This window comes from Diceros bicornis, chromosome 19 (assembly GCF_020826845.1).
Source record: "Diceros bicornis minor isolate mBicDic1 chromosome 19, mDicBic1.mat.cur, whole genome shotgun sequence".
Classification (NCBI taxonomy): domain Eukaryota; kingdom Metazoa; phylum Chordata; class Mammalia; order Perissodactyla; family Rhinocerotidae; genus Diceros; species Diceros bicornis.
In genome coordinates this window covers 35575041-35590351 of record NC_080758.1, presented here as the reverse complement: position 1 = coordinate 35590351, position 15311 = coordinate 35575041, and the positions used below count along the sequence as shown (strand labels likewise).

Sequence of the window (15311 nt, the reverse complement as noted above, 5' to 3'; positions counted from 1 at the left end):
TTCTCCCTTCAGCACTTATTACAAACATATGATAATCTGTACTTAACATCACCCTCCAATTTCCTAGGGTATAAACTCCATGAGGGCAAGGATTCCTGTCCATTTTATTCCCTATTGTATCCCCAAAGCCTAGAATAGTGCTTGACACATAGCAGGCACCCAATAACTGTGACGAAATGAATGGATGAATGAATAAATGATGTTCTCCAACTCACTTTACATGGTATGAGGAAGAAAAGTACTACAGCTCAACTAGATTCCTAGGAAGGTTTCCTGGTTAGAAGGACTGGAGCATGGAGTGCAAAGCCCCACAATCACTTTGTGAATACAGTTTTGTGGTCTTACCTTGGAGATTCTGATTCAGTATATCTGAGAATCCATATTTTCACGTTTCTCAAGTGATTTTAATTCTTGAATAGGTTTGGAGACCCACAGGCCTAGAGAACAGTTGCCCATTAATTCAGCAAATATTTATTGAGCATATGCTGTATTCCAGAAATTATGCCTGGGAATGGCCCCAGTCTGACACCTGATAGGAGAGACAGATGTATAAAATTGTACTCATAATGCAGTAGAATTAATGCTTTCCTGAGCATCTATTAATTGCAAGGGTTGTAGAAGACAAAAGAAGGACATATCTGGAGTGATCAGGGAAGAATTACCAGAGGAGCTGACTCCTGGTAAAAATGAGGTGACAAGGCAGGTGAAGGACAAGCACACTGTGGACAGGGAAAACAGTTTGGCCTCTGAGCTCTAGGTTTCTGATTCCTGTTTAGAATATCTCAGAGTCCAGAGTTGTGCCTTATACCCAACGAAGAGAGCAAATTTTAGCAACCTTCCGTTTTTCTAAGACGTACCTACATTTCTTTTCATGGTCTTCTCTTCCAGGTGTCTAGGATTCTAATTGTCTCTGAGATCATATAAATATATTTCTGGCTTGTTTATCTAGTTTTCCTTTTAAAAAGGTATAATAAAGTCCTTCTTAATATGGAGTAACTAGTGATTTTTGACATACTCTTCTCTGGGATGTTTACGTTTCAACAAAAACAGGGCAGCCTTTAATAATAAAAAAGAATCGGGTAGGCATTAGTGACAAGCCAGCAGGAAGATATTTCTTTAGGCTTAAACCTCCAATTTTCCTCAAGTCACAGTACAAGTGGAAAACCTTAGGGTCAGTGCTAGAATTGGTGGTTTCTGGTGGTTCTCTGCCAGTCCATCTCATCTCAATATTGGGGGAAATGGTAACCACTCCTGTCTCTTCCAAGCTTTGATATAAGCCATGGACCAATGCCTTTAGTTTTCTGTTCTGCAATTACTCAAATTTGTAATATCTTATTTGCATTGGATACATATCTTTCCAATTTATATTAGTCAAGGTAAGTAGCATAACTGCTGTGACAAACAAGCGCCGGATCTCAGTACCTTATCATGCTAAAGTTTTATTTGCTACCCATATCATGGTTCAGTGTGGGTCCCGCAGGAGTGGGGTGTGGGCTGGGTGTTTGGACCGGGGCCTCTACTCCACGCGGTCATCCAGGGATTTGTTTTTTCATGATGCGCCTCTGCAAAGTCCAATCTTTGGCTTCAAAACTGCCCTGACATCTTCTAGGGAGCAGACAAGAAGAGAGAGTAAATAGGCCCTCAGCTTTAAGATGCCTTAAACCAAGGGTCAGCACACTTTTTCTGTAAAGGAACAGATAGTACATATTTTAGGCTTTGCGAGACACATACCCCGTGTTACAACTACTCAATTCTGCTTTTACAGTGCAAAAAGAGCCATAGACAATGTATAAATAAAGAGGCGGCTGTGTTCCAAAAAAACTTCATTTATAAAAACAGATGGTGAGCCAGATTTGGCCTGTGGGCTATGGTTTGCTGACTCCTGCATTAAACCAATAGGGATATCTTCCGTTAACATTCTGTTAGTAAGAACCAGTCACATGTACCCACCTAGATACAGGGTGTCAGGGGGATGTAGTTTGGCTGTGTGCCCAAGAAGATGAAACTGTTTGGTGAGCATCTAGCCAGTCTCTGACATATCATGTATCAGGGGTAGAATATTCATTGATTTGTTTGAGACAGTGGATACACTGCTGTCTAGTCCCAACTTGATCAAGGTCAAGAATATTCCTTTACAAAACATCATCTTACAAGTTTTCTAAGTGGGGATAGTTTGCTTAAGATGCTCCTGGGAAGCCCTATATAGATCAGATCGAAGACTTTACTTCCAGGCAAAGATAAGTATTCTCCCAACTAGATGATGATATGCTGCCCACTGGTAATAAGTGGTCATTACTGGATGGCAAGGATAAGGACTACTCTGTGTTAACCCACCTTTCAAACATCAACTGGGAGCTGAAGCTCTTCTGTCAATTGGTTTCTTTCCTTCTCTCTTTCCACAGTCCCTAGAGATAGGTGAAAATCTTGTCCTGCAAGTGTGCATCCAAAGATCTATTTATACTGGCAGCAATTCAGTTTGTGGTAAAGTATTTGTTTCTTTGTCTCTCCAAAGGCCTCCCCTTTAATCTACTGTGGAATCAGAAACAAAGGATTCTTTCAACAGCCCTGTGAATTAAACAGAGCAAATATTTGGCTGAAAATAAATTTAAACCATTTAGGATGGCTTCCTATCTAGGAGTTACAAATAATCTCACAGTCCCAGCCCTTACACTCTCATACTTTTTGATCGTATGATAGATTTAGTACAGTGATGACTCCAGTTCACCACTCTTCCCCTTGCATCTGAGCTGGCCTGTGACTTGTTTTGGCCAACAGAATGTGGTAGAGACCTGCATGCTCCACTTTCTCTCAAAACCCTGCTGTTCCCATGTGCAAAAGTCTAGGCTAGCCAGGTGGAGGATGGGAAATAACATGAAGTAGAAAATAGTTGTCCTAGCTAAGGCCTTCCTAGAAAAGCCAGCCTACCAATGCTTCCAGAGCCTGTCTTAGATCAGCAGAACTGCCCAGCTGACCTGTAGATTTGTGGGGTTCTTTGTTACTCAGCAATAGCTAACTGACAGAGGGTATGTCAATTATGTATGCTATTGGTTGTAAATAAGAAAAAATGATCACAGAAGCCTAGGGAGCAGAATTTATTTGTCTTATATAACAGGAAGGATAGAATTAGGTAAAGGGCTGGCATAGTGCTTCAAAATGACATGCGTCCCACTTATCACAGCTTCCACACCCCCAACCTTAGTGTGTTGGTTTTCATTTTCTCATTAGTAACTACATGGTTACAAGATGGCTGATTCATTTCCAAAATCATAACAGTGTTCCAAGCAGTTTGAAGAGGAAGGGGAGAGAGCAAAAGGGTGTGACAGCTGTCCTTTTTTACCAGAGAAGTAAAAGCTTTTCTTGATCTCCATTTCAACAGATGTCTGTTTCTGTGTCATTGGACTGAACCAGGCTACATGGTTACCCCTTGGCTGGAAAGTGTCTAGGAAGAAGGAAGTTGTGTCTGCCACAAGGAGGAAGCAGACAGTGGTCAATTGGTAGGCTACGCCTCCTGGGGGTGATATTTCAGTGAAAGCTTCACAGAGGTAGTAACTTTGGGCATCACATAGGACTTCTCATGTAGACAGGACGGGAAGGGCATTCTATCAGGGGACATTGCACATCTTTAGTAATGAAAGAACATCCCTATTTCAGAGATTCAAGAGCCATGACTGAGTCCCATAAAAGGACAAGTATTTGCCAAAGGTCATAAAGCTAGAGATTGAATGAGTAGGACTCAAAGGTACGTCTTCAGATTTGTAGTCCAGGTTCTTACTGCACTTTGTAAAAATCGAGGCAATTTCTCCGATCTCAGTTTCCTGTACATATCTCCTTAATGGCCCCTCTCATATTGAAATATAGTCATTTTTTTACTAAAGGGTAGACATGAAGGCCATATGTTTATTAGTTGGTGAATTTGTGCACCTTACTTAAACCTTTGGCCTTAGTTTCCCCCAAAACACTGCATCACTCAGTTATCCAGAAAAATCACCCTCAGGTTTCCCACATCTGATAAGTTGCAGAAGTCTATTCATCTTAAGACGTTTATCCCGTTGGTGTCATCCAGCTTAAGCTTCCATTACTTCTCAAAGGTCTAGTGCAATAACCAAAATGTCTACATGTTTCCTCAGATCCACCCTGCATCTGAATTCTGCAGGGCTCTTTCTAAGGCTCAGTTCAGCCAGACACTGTCCAGCTTAAGACCCTCAGTCTGCATACTGACTCTCTAAGTACAAATGCCTGGAAGTAACTCCGGACACCTGCGTCACTCTTCCTTGAGGAGACTCCACACCCAAGGTTTGCCTGGGAGATCCCACTTTAAGCCTCTTGTTGTAGTGCTCAGTCCAGTTTAGCATTTGTCCTGCCCCCTTTCACTCTCAAAACTGAACCAGTTTGGATGACAAACTGCATAATCACTCTCTATACCTTTAACTATTTCCTCTTTGTGGCCTTTATTGTCATCTGAAAGTACTGAGCTATTTTTTTGAAGGACTAATGCGTAACATTCTCCTCAATACCTGAGTTTCCCTCTTGTAAAATTTCAGTGAAAATGAAAGATGTGTGTTTGCATGTGGGGAGAGTGGGGAGGGGGTGTTAGCCAGCAAGCAGGAAGCAATTTTAAACTTTTACCCCTCTGAGGGAGACGGACACTAGCTTATTTCTTTCTTTCTTTTTTTTTTTTTTTTAATTTTTTGTTTATTGCAGTAACATTGGTTTACAACATTGTAAAAATTTCAGGTGTACATCACTACACCTCCACTTCTGCACAGATTACATCATGTTCACCACCAAAACACCAACTACAACCCATCACCACACACATGTACCGAACCATCCCCTTCACCCCCCTCCCTCTCCCCTCCCCCTCGGCAACCACCAATCCAATCTCTGTCCCTATGTGTTTGTTTATTGTTGTTATTATCTACTACTTAATGAAGGAAATCATACGGTATTTGACCTTCTCCCTCTGACTTATTTAACTTTGCATAATACCCTCAATGTCCATCCATGTTGTCACAAATGGCTGGATTTCATCGTTATCTTATGGCTGAGTAGTATTCCATTGTGTATATATACCACAGCTTCTTTATCCATTCATCCCTTGATGGGCACTTAGGTTGCTTCCACGTCTTGGCTATTGTGAATAACGCTGCAATGAACACAGGGGTGCATGTACCTTTACAAATTGGTGTTTTCAAGTTCTTTGGATAAATACCCAGCAGTGGAATAGCTGGATCATATGGTAGTTCTAACCCTGATTTTTTGAGGAATCTCCGTACTGTTTTCCATAGTGGCTGCGCCAGTTTGCACTCCCACCAGCAGTGTATGAGAGTTCCCTTCTCTCCACATCCTCTCCAACACATGTTGTTTCCTGTCTTGTTAATTATAGCCATTCTGACGGGCGTGAGGTGATATCTCATTGTAGTTTTGATTTGCATCTCCCTGATAGTTAGTGATTTTGAACATCTTTTCATGTGTCTGTTGGCCATCTGTATATCTTCTTTGGAGAAATGTCTGTTCAGGTCTTTTGCCCATTTTTTAATTGGGTTGGTAGTTTTTTTGTTGTTGAGATGCATGAGTTCTTTATATATTTTGGAGATTAAGCCCTTATCAGATGTATGGTTTGCAAATATCTTTTCCCAATTGTTAGGTTGTCTTTTTGTTTTGTTGATGGTTTCCTTTGCTGTGCAGAAGCTTTTTAGTTTGATGTAGTCCCATTTGTTTATTTTTTCTATTGTTTCTCTTGCCTGGTCAGACATGGTGTTTGAAAAGATGTTGCTAAGACCGATGTCGAAGAGCGTACTGCCTATGTTTTCTTCTAGAAGTTTCACAGTTTCAGGTCTTACATTCAAGTCTTTAATCCATTTGGAGTTAATTTTTGTGTATGGTGTAAGGTAAGGGTCTACTTTCATTTTTTTGCATGTGGCTATCTAGTTTTCCCAACATCATTTGTTGAAGAGACTTTCTTTTCCCCATTGTATATTCTTGGATCCTTTGTCAAAGATCAGCTGTCCATAGATGTGTGGGTTTATTTCTGGGCTTTCGATTCTATTCCATTGATCTGTGTGTCTGTTTTTGTGCCAGTACCATGCTGTTTTGGTTACTATAGCTTTGTAGTATATTTTGAAATCAGGGAGTGTGATACCTCCAGCTTTGTTCTTTTTTCTCAGGATTCCTTTAGCTATTTGGGGTCTTTTGTTGTTCCATATAAATTTTAGGATTCTTTGTTCTATTTCTGTGAAAAATGTTCTTGGAACTTTGATAGGGATTGCATTGAATCTATAGATTGCTTTAGGAAGTATGGACATCTTAACTATGTTAATTCTTCCAATCCAAGAGCACAGAATATCTTTCCATTTCTTTGTGTCTTCTTCAATTTCTTTCAGAAATGTTTTATAGTTTTCAGTGTACAGATCTTTCACCTCTTTGGTTAAGTTTATTCCTAGGTGTTTTATTCTTTTTGTTGCAATTGTAAATGGGATGGTATTCTTAATTTCTCTTTCTGCTACTTCGTTGTTAGTGTACAGAAATGCAACTGAGTTTTGTATGTTGATTTTGTATCCTGCAACTTTACCATATTCGTTTATTACTTCTAAAAGTTTTCTGGTGGATTCTTTAGGGTTTTCTATATATAAAATCATGTCATCTGCAAATAGTGACAGTTTCACTTCTTCCTTTCCAATTTGGATCCTTTTTATTTCTTTCTCTTGCCTGATTGCTCTGGCTAGGACTTCCAGTACTATGTTAAATAGGAGTGGTGACAGGGGGCATCCTTGTTTGGTTCCTGTTCTTAGAGGGATAGCTTTCAGTTTTTCAGTGGGGAGAGTGGGGAGGGGGTGTTAGCCAGCAAGCAGGAAGCAATTTTAAACTTTTACCCCTCTGAGGGAGACAGACACTAGCTTATTTCTTATTTAAACTTTGTGAAGGTCTCAATGTTTGCTATTTTGACTCCACATTACTCCTATTGTTGTTAGATTGAAGAAGGGCTTCGTGATTCTTGGCCAAAGGAAGATTGGAGATTTGCTCACTTCTTTTGGGGGTTGCAAAAGGAGACAAATTGATAGAAGTGATGGGAAAGGAGGAGTGGTCCGGGTGTCTCTTGAGTGGCAGGCGCAGGCTTGCTCTGCAAATGCACCTTAGAGATTTGTACTAGCAGGAACCCTTAGTCGTCTCCAGTTTCTCAGACCGGAGAGACAGATTTGCTGGAACATCTGTCTCAAGTCAAAGAGCGTGAAGAGCATCCAAGGAGAAGAGTTTTGGGACCCAGAGTTGTTAGAATCCTGAGGCTCTCTCCCCAGGTGTGCCTGTTGTTACACTTGGTGGTTAGAGGGTTATTAACCCCTGCTAATTTCCTCAGCAATGTTACGGATCATGGAAGACCAACGGTAGTTCATCCTTATATAAAATACAAAATGCATTCCCGGTTCCACATAACTGACTCACATTCCTAAGTGAGTAGCATCTATCCCAGCACTGGGATGAGGAAACTGTAGGCAAAGATGCGACAGTCTCCAAGGGCAACCTGTCTTTGCAGAGGAGGTGGACCCCCTCCCCTCACCTGCAGCTAAGCTGGAGACATTTTAAAACTATTATTGAAGGATGTATTTGAAAAATGACCAAGAGGAATCAGAATCATACCGGGTGTTGGAGGTCACCCTGGATTAGAAAATTAGGCTTGAATGCAAGAAAACTAAAAATAAATAAGTTGCTGGTCATTGTCTGATAAGAAATCCCTACTTTTTCCTACTGGAATTTTTTCATTTCTCTTTTTTTTCTTTTTTTCCTTTCTTTCTTTTCTTCTCTTTCTTCTTTTCTTCCTTCCTTTCTCCCTCTCTCTCTCTCTCTTTCTTTCTTTCTTTCTCTCTCTCTCTCTCTTTCTTTCTTTTTCTCCCCTCCCCCACCCTCTTTCTTTTCTTTCCTTACGTATTTTGTGAAAGGGAAAGGACTCTGGACAGCCAGAAAACAGATACATAGAAAAGGGGATTTACCAAAGGGAACAGATGTTTTTCCAGTCTTGAAAAGGTATAAGGCTGAAACACGCCTTTCAAAGCTAGAGATATGCACAGATTACCACCCTGTATGGGTTATGGGTGCTTGGGGATTTCTTGTCCGTTTAATATTTTTTGAAGTTTAATATCTCAGCAGTGAAAGGAAACAGAAGCAGCTAATTCTGAACCTCAGAGCTCTTTCCTGACCCCTTGGTACCTAGGCACAATAGGGTGAGTTCAGGACTGAGTAAGGTCTTAACTCCCTGTTTCCTGTCTTTTGTTAGTTTTAATCTGACACTTACACATACTTCAATGTGGACTTTTGTGTAGGACTGCCTTTGATTTTTTTTTTTTTCCACTCCTAAGGAATGCCAGCTAAGAGAGGGAGAAAAATAGAATGAAGTTCTAATCATATGTAATATACATCTTAAGAAGTGATGTGGTGCCTTTTTTTTTTTTAACCTGAGAGCTAGACTGGTGACATTGCAATGCCCTTCTCTTTGAGAGAATCTGAACTTGTCTTAGGAGGACAGTGTACTCCTAGTCCTTTGAAATGTCCATGTCTCCACGAGAAACCCACACTGCACAGGTAATGAGCCACATGGCTCCTGGGGTCACACCCTGTCCTTGTGAATGGAGGCTGAAGCTGTGGTACTTGCATTTGGGGAAGTGAGAGCTGTTCCCACTCTAGGGAATGGAGTTGGCAGCCCTACTAAACGCACACATCTTGCTGAGTGTATCATGTTTGGGGTAGGGTGGGGAAGGGCCCCTTGAGTGGCCCAGTGAAATGCTTTATTGGCCTAAAAAACCCTTCCCTTGAGCTAGTCGACCCAGTTACCTGGTCAGTCATTTCAGGGGATCATCAGTTGACTATGACTAATGGGTCATTAGATTTGGAACCTTTTGCTTAATGTGGTCTGCTCAACTGCCTTTATGGGAAAAAGCTCCTATTTCTACTTAAATGAGTGGGACCATGTCTGGGGGGGATGATACATAGGCTTTAGTTAGGGAGAATGATGGAAAAGCAAATAACAGGCAAGGGTGAGTAATAGTGATTAAAAGAGTTGAGCAACACAGTTAACATTGTGCCCTTATGACCACATGTTTAATAGAGTGTGATACATACTTATGATGCAGAAACATATAATGTCAGAATTACTGAATGGAAAATATATTGGTTACAATATATCAGTTACATTTTAACACATGTATGTACATATGTGTCTGCATTACATATGTATGTATACTAGGCAGCCATCTGCTTTAAAGGGCTCTATTGTATTATTCTGTTGGTATTTTCATTTAGTGTTATTATTTTAACAGATATATTCATTTCAGTTTCATATTGCTTTGCAGCTATTAGGTTAAGCTGTTTAATAGAAAACATTCTCTATATTCTGTTAATACACACTCAGCCTATCCTATTGGGTAGTTTATGCACAGACACATTACATGAAGATATTCTGTTATAGTGTTAAAGCATAATTTTCAAAAAGGTAGAATCATGACTCATGCAAATATAAAATGAATGTGTGTCAAAGATTTTATTCAACTTGTTAATAAATGAGGAAACCAGTAAGACATTAAAACAGGTCCAAATGAGAATCTGACTTACTGGGATTTATATAATTCATTTATACTGCTATGGGTGGGAATCATTCACATTGCTATTCATTTTCTACAAATTGACTGCCATCTTTACAGAATTTTAAAATAACCAAGAAATAATCTTTAAAAAAAAAAATCATTTCCAAGTCTTGGATAATTTTTCCTGACAAGAGGTTTTATTGCTTCATTCATTAATTCAACTATTTTTGAGGGTCTATTCTGAGCCTATATTAGAGACTGGTATGCACAGGTGGTCATGAGAAGGTGTGTATTCTTTAGGAGCTCAATATTTAGATGGAGGAGAGGGACGTACTCAGATAACTACAGTTCATTTGATATAGGCCAATAGAGTCTTAGTGAATCCTTCTTTTTTATGGAAGGACATTTGTAGCTCTACAGAAGAAATACTGTTTGAGCAGAGTCTCGCTGGTTGAAAATCTCACCAGCAAGAAAAAGAGAAGTCATGGTTGGGGGTTGAAAAGCAAGCTTTCCATTTTACCTAGAGGGAATAGAATATGAAAAGGCTCAAGGGTGTGAAAAAGCACTTCAAGTATCAACAAAAAACCCGGGCACTGGGGAGAGGCATGGCTGGGAGATGAAGCTCCAGAAGCGGGAAGGCAGGCTTCACTGATAAACCACGGGCTAAAGGAGGAGGACTAGTCCTGAATTGTAAGCAGGAGAGGGCTAATAACTTCAGTATTTCAGATCGCATTCAGAAACAATGTAAATTCAAATCAGGAAAATCAGTTAAAAAGCAGTTACAATAGACCAGGAGGGAGATCAGAACTCCAACCCTCCAGGCCCCAAACATTCTAACACTTCGAGCGGCCAAATTATGTTTGTTTCTGGAGAAGGGGGCTCCCCCTTCCTTCCGCCCCTAATCCTTTCCCTTTCTCTCCCTTGCCCTCCTTCCTTCATGTGTCCCTCCCTCTACATTTTCCTGCCTCCCTCCTTTCTCTCTTTCTCTGCAACCCTGCTTCCCTGCAGTTGAGTGCTGTCGGAAACACCTGCTGCCTCTCTACAGTACTGTAATCCCTCCTGTAGAATCGAGTGTTTCTGGGAGGTGCTCTGATTTTCAAGACAGTTCTGGACAACTCTGAGACATTCCTACTCTCCAATTCTTATTTTAAAATCAGTTGCTAAAGCACTATGACATCATCCTAAGCAAGGTAAAATGCAACTGCTGTTTTCTGCTTTATAATTATTACCTGCCAGTCTGGTTTTCCTGATCCCTCTCAGGACTGGAAACTCTTTGCTCCCATCCACAAGGCATCTACAGGCCACCTCCCAGGATGGGTTATTTCCACAGATGGCTAATTTGGTCCATTTGTCTTGACTTGTGCTAATTTCCTCTCCAGGGGGTGAGATTTTTCTGACAATATTAATTTTTTTTTTTGAGTAGTAGCAGTGGGGAAGATGGAGGAGAGAGCTAGAAGAATATTCTTATGTAACCTCCACTCTTCTAAATTTATCACACTTCCATCAGAACTCCCAACTCATTCAATGAGAGTGATTTTATCCAAGTGTCTGGTTAAATTTAACCTGATTAAGACAAGTCACGTTAAAGTGTGAAATGATCAATGACCAGCCCATCTAACCTTGATGTTCTTTTCAAAATAGATTATTAACCAGAAAGAATCTAAAATTGAGTAAATTTGGAGTATTAAGTAGAAGGAAAGAACTTAAAGCATGTTAATAGGAAATTAATATTTACTGCACCTAAGAATAAAGTCATTATTCATCCTATGACAAGATAAGAGTAATTCTGGGCTGGTCTAAAACAATGACTTCACGGTTCTGATGGCTGTGGAACAGTTGGCCATATCGTAACTATTCCAGGCTCAGTTGGCACATCCCTGAAATGAAGGGGCTCAAATAGGGTAGGGATAAAGGTGAGTAGTGAAAAATTAGAAAACTATTATCATATTACTCCTTTTCAAATATGACAGAAAAAAAAAAACAAACCCTAGCTGAAAAAAGTATGGAAATAACACACGCTCATGGTATAAAAAAGAACATCCCAAATCCAGCTAAAGCAAACCATAACAACACAACATTCAATTGTACAGTGTGTTATAAGGTAATAATGGAAGTTTCCCTCTGCACCTTCCAGACCCACAGTCTCATTCATTTCTCAGAGGTAATTAGCGTTAATTTCTTGTATATCTTTCCAAAAATATTCTTAGGGCATTGCATTAGTTAAGGTTCTTTTGGTTTCAGGCCACAAAAATAAACTCCGACTGACTTAGCCACAAAAAAAAGAATTTACTGGAAGGATGCTGGGGTATTTTGCGGAATTGAAGCAGGATTAAATCCTAAGTCTTTGGAAAGGGTAGGCTAAAGGAAAGTGATGAGACATCCCAGCACCATACGTCAGACGACTGACGTTAACGTGACTTGGCTACAAAGATTCCCGGCCTCTGATACTTCTGTTTTAAATTTCATATGTGATTGGCCAAGCTAGATTGAGTCAGTGGGCTGTAGTGTGGCTGGATGTGTGGGGGCGGAGGGATTAGGGGACCAGCAAATCTCTTAGTGTAGGAAGCTGGGGAAATTTTCTGTACAGCTTCAATGGTAACTTTCAGGACAGCAACCTCATGAAGTATCAATACACGTAAGTATATTTACATTTTACTCATATTCAAAGCACATACCCACACAGCATATATTTGATTCTAAAAAAAATATCTTTCTCATTTTAATTATCTATGAAGTCAGGGATGCATTTTATAATTGATGCTGTCTCAGCATTAGTGGATAGTTTTATATAGACCATTTTGACTTTTTTTATGGCATATAAAACAGTGAAATCTCTCCAGCTTGCCGTTCCAGTAACTTCTGCACACATGAAAAAAATACTGTTTGTTCCTGAGCCAGGTGTCACTTATAGGCATATTGGAATTGCATGCCTGGGCATTACCTTTAGGAATCCTTACGTTAAAAACTGGTGGGCTGGCCCAGTGGTGTGGTGATTAAATTTGTTGGCTCTGCTTCCACGGTTCTAGGTTCGCAGGTTTGGATCCCAGGCGTGTACCTACACACCGCTCATCAAGCCATGCTGTGGCGGCGTCCCATATACAAAGTGGAGGAGGATGGGCATGGAGGTTACCTCAGGGCCATTTTCCTCACCAAAAAAAAAAGAAAAAGAAAAAGAAAAAAAACTGGTGTCTGAAATTATCTTCAGAGAAAAGCCTCTTTCCCTTTACAATTAAATCAAACTTTCTGTAAATACTAATGAGCTTGTTTTAGAAGCAAAGTAGAAAGTTAGGTGCTGTGGGTTAGCATAAAATGAAGACTCTATTTTTGCTCTTAAGATAATTACAAATGGACACCTTGATTTTGAACTTCTAGCTTTCAGAACTGTGAGAGAATAAATTTCTGTTTTTTTAAGGCACCAAGTTTATGGCAATTTGTTACAACAGCCCTAAATATACCCTGGGAGAGGTCATACAGTGTTTTAAAAATGCAAAGCATAGTGAGGTATATCAGATCTTTTATGAGATCTGGGTTTGGTGGCAGAAGGGGCATTACGTATCTGAAGCTATGGATATTTAGCAATTTAATTCACCAAATACAGTTTGAGTTTCTGTTAAGTCCGTGGCTGGCAGATTTCTCCTTCTGGCTAAGATGGAATAAGAAGAAATGTATTTACCTGCTTACCTGAAATAACAAAAAAATCAGACAAAATATATGAAAAAAAAGAGTTTTTAAGACACTGGTTATCAGGTAACACAGGACAATGAGACACAGAATATAAATAAGGGGAGCCCTATGAGTCTCCCAGTTTACTGCCTTTGAGAGAGTCTCCAGGCTGCAATTCACAGAGCGAGAATCCAGGCAGAGCTCGGTGGATAATCTGGGTAGAGGAGACAGAGCTGAATGTCTGGGGAGACCAAGGTGTTAAAAGGATGGAGTACTGGAGGAGAGAGGAATATGTGCATAAGAATCTTCCACATTGACGCATATAGCTCTAGTGCATTAATATTCATCAAATGCTAGATAGTGTGCTTCAACGTGTAGTTCTTCACAATAATTCATCAAAGTTTAAGCCTTCTAGCTGGAAAACTCTTTGGCATGCACTGCATGTTTTTTCATATCATTTCTACCTGAGCCTGCATCAGCCATCACTGGAATGGATAAGAATCATTCCTCTAGGTGTGTTCAGTCTCTCACCTCCCCTGCATGCTAAAGAAGACTCTGGCCCCTTCAGTTCTGCCATCCGAGGAAGGTCTGACCAGTCCTTCCGGCATTTGTGATGGAGGACCAGAGCATGGTTGTTGTAGAGGGACAGGACCTGAGATTTGTAGAGGGACAGGACCTGAGATGTGAGAAGAGGAAGGAAAGGATCAGCCAAAGGATCAGCCTCAATTATCATAGTAAAGTGATGAAGTGGTGAAGAGGGAAGGAGTAAATGTCTGGAGGACAGGATGGTTAGAGGAGAATATTCTCTTGTTATTGTGAAGAAAGTGCCTTGGGAGTGGTTTCCATGCTCACTTAAGTCAGTGGATGAGAGCATTTTTTTCTTAAAGTATTTCTGGAGACTCTGTCCGCTTCAAGGAGTTAAAAAAAAATGCAAATAAAGACTTTAGGTTATTTTGAGAGTTCTTGTTTTTGCAAGAACTGTGTCTATTTGACTTTTTCTGAGCCTGAACCCAGAGAGACATAGAATAGTATATCATAATAGGACTTCAGAAAACACTTAGTCCTCACCGTTTAATTGGGACTATATTATAGTTATATTATATTATGGGAGTTTAGAAAACACTTAATCCTTCTTCAAGTGACACAACTCAGAGACAGAATTATCATAAAAATTTAGAGTGTCAGGAGATTTTCATCTATCTTTTTCTTCTGTGAGTCACATTTCATCAGATTGATCTTTCCTCGACTCTTTGAATTAAGATTTCTTGCAGTGTCTTCCACTTCCTACCAGACTTGCTCATTAAGTTCTGTGCTTCGTGATTGATCGCTTCCACCCCTTTATATTCCTAAACCAAAGCTGTCAGATAATGTCTGTAATGCTCAAGTGCCAAAAGACGACACCTTTAGTTGGCTGAATTACTCTAAAGATGAATCTGTCTGCAAGAAGGTTGGCATTCAAATATTCAGAACGGAAACGTAGAGAAAGACTGAAGGGCACATCTCATCTGAACCGTAAAGGAATTGTAAAGGAATAAATGAACTTACTTGAGCCCGGTGGTTAATGAATGTGCCCTCTTCTCCTCTGTAAAAATTTGGTCCTGAAAATCAGTTTAAACTAGGTATGGGGACTGTTTTCCAAGACCCCTTACACATACAAGTGGGCCCATATTAACACATTATTTATGTTAATAATTCAATGTTATCTCTCATAACTAATATGCTGCAAATATTGAGCTGTGGAGCAGCTGTGTAGCTGCTCATATCTGAAATAAACAAAGAGCTAGTGTCTGTGAAAAGAAAGAGCTCAATTCATAACAAAATTGCATGTATTTCTAATATAGGATATACAACAGTTTTGCAAAGTTCTCTGTAGGACAGTGGGAGATGTTATTTTACATACTCAGCATTCACCATTTTTAACTTTCCAAATAGAACCTATTTCAAATATTTTAGGGATTTTTTTTTTGTTCTGGTTTTTTCTTTTTTTCTACTTTCCTTAAATTGGATGGCCGAACACTGCCTTCTGGAGGTCAAGTACTTGATTGACAGCTGAATCTCGGTCTGAGCAATCAAAAG

General features: G+C 39.9%; 1 long non-coding RNA gene across 3 annotated transcripts in view; it reads left to right on the top strand.

Moving 5' to 3' along the window:
- Window positions 1-3380: 3380 nt before the first annotated feature.
- LOC131418663 (uncharacterized) overlaps window positions 3381-15311 on the top strand; it is a 154006-nt gene continuing 142075 nt past the window's right edge. For all 3 annotated transcript variants that reach the window (XR_009222953.1, XR_009222954.1, XR_009222955.1), the window contains exons 1-2: window positions 3381-3494; window positions 4128-4293. This is a non-coding gene — a long non-coding RNA (uncharacterized LOC131418663). The remainder of the gene's footprint in view (window positions 3495-4127; window positions 4294-15311) is intronic.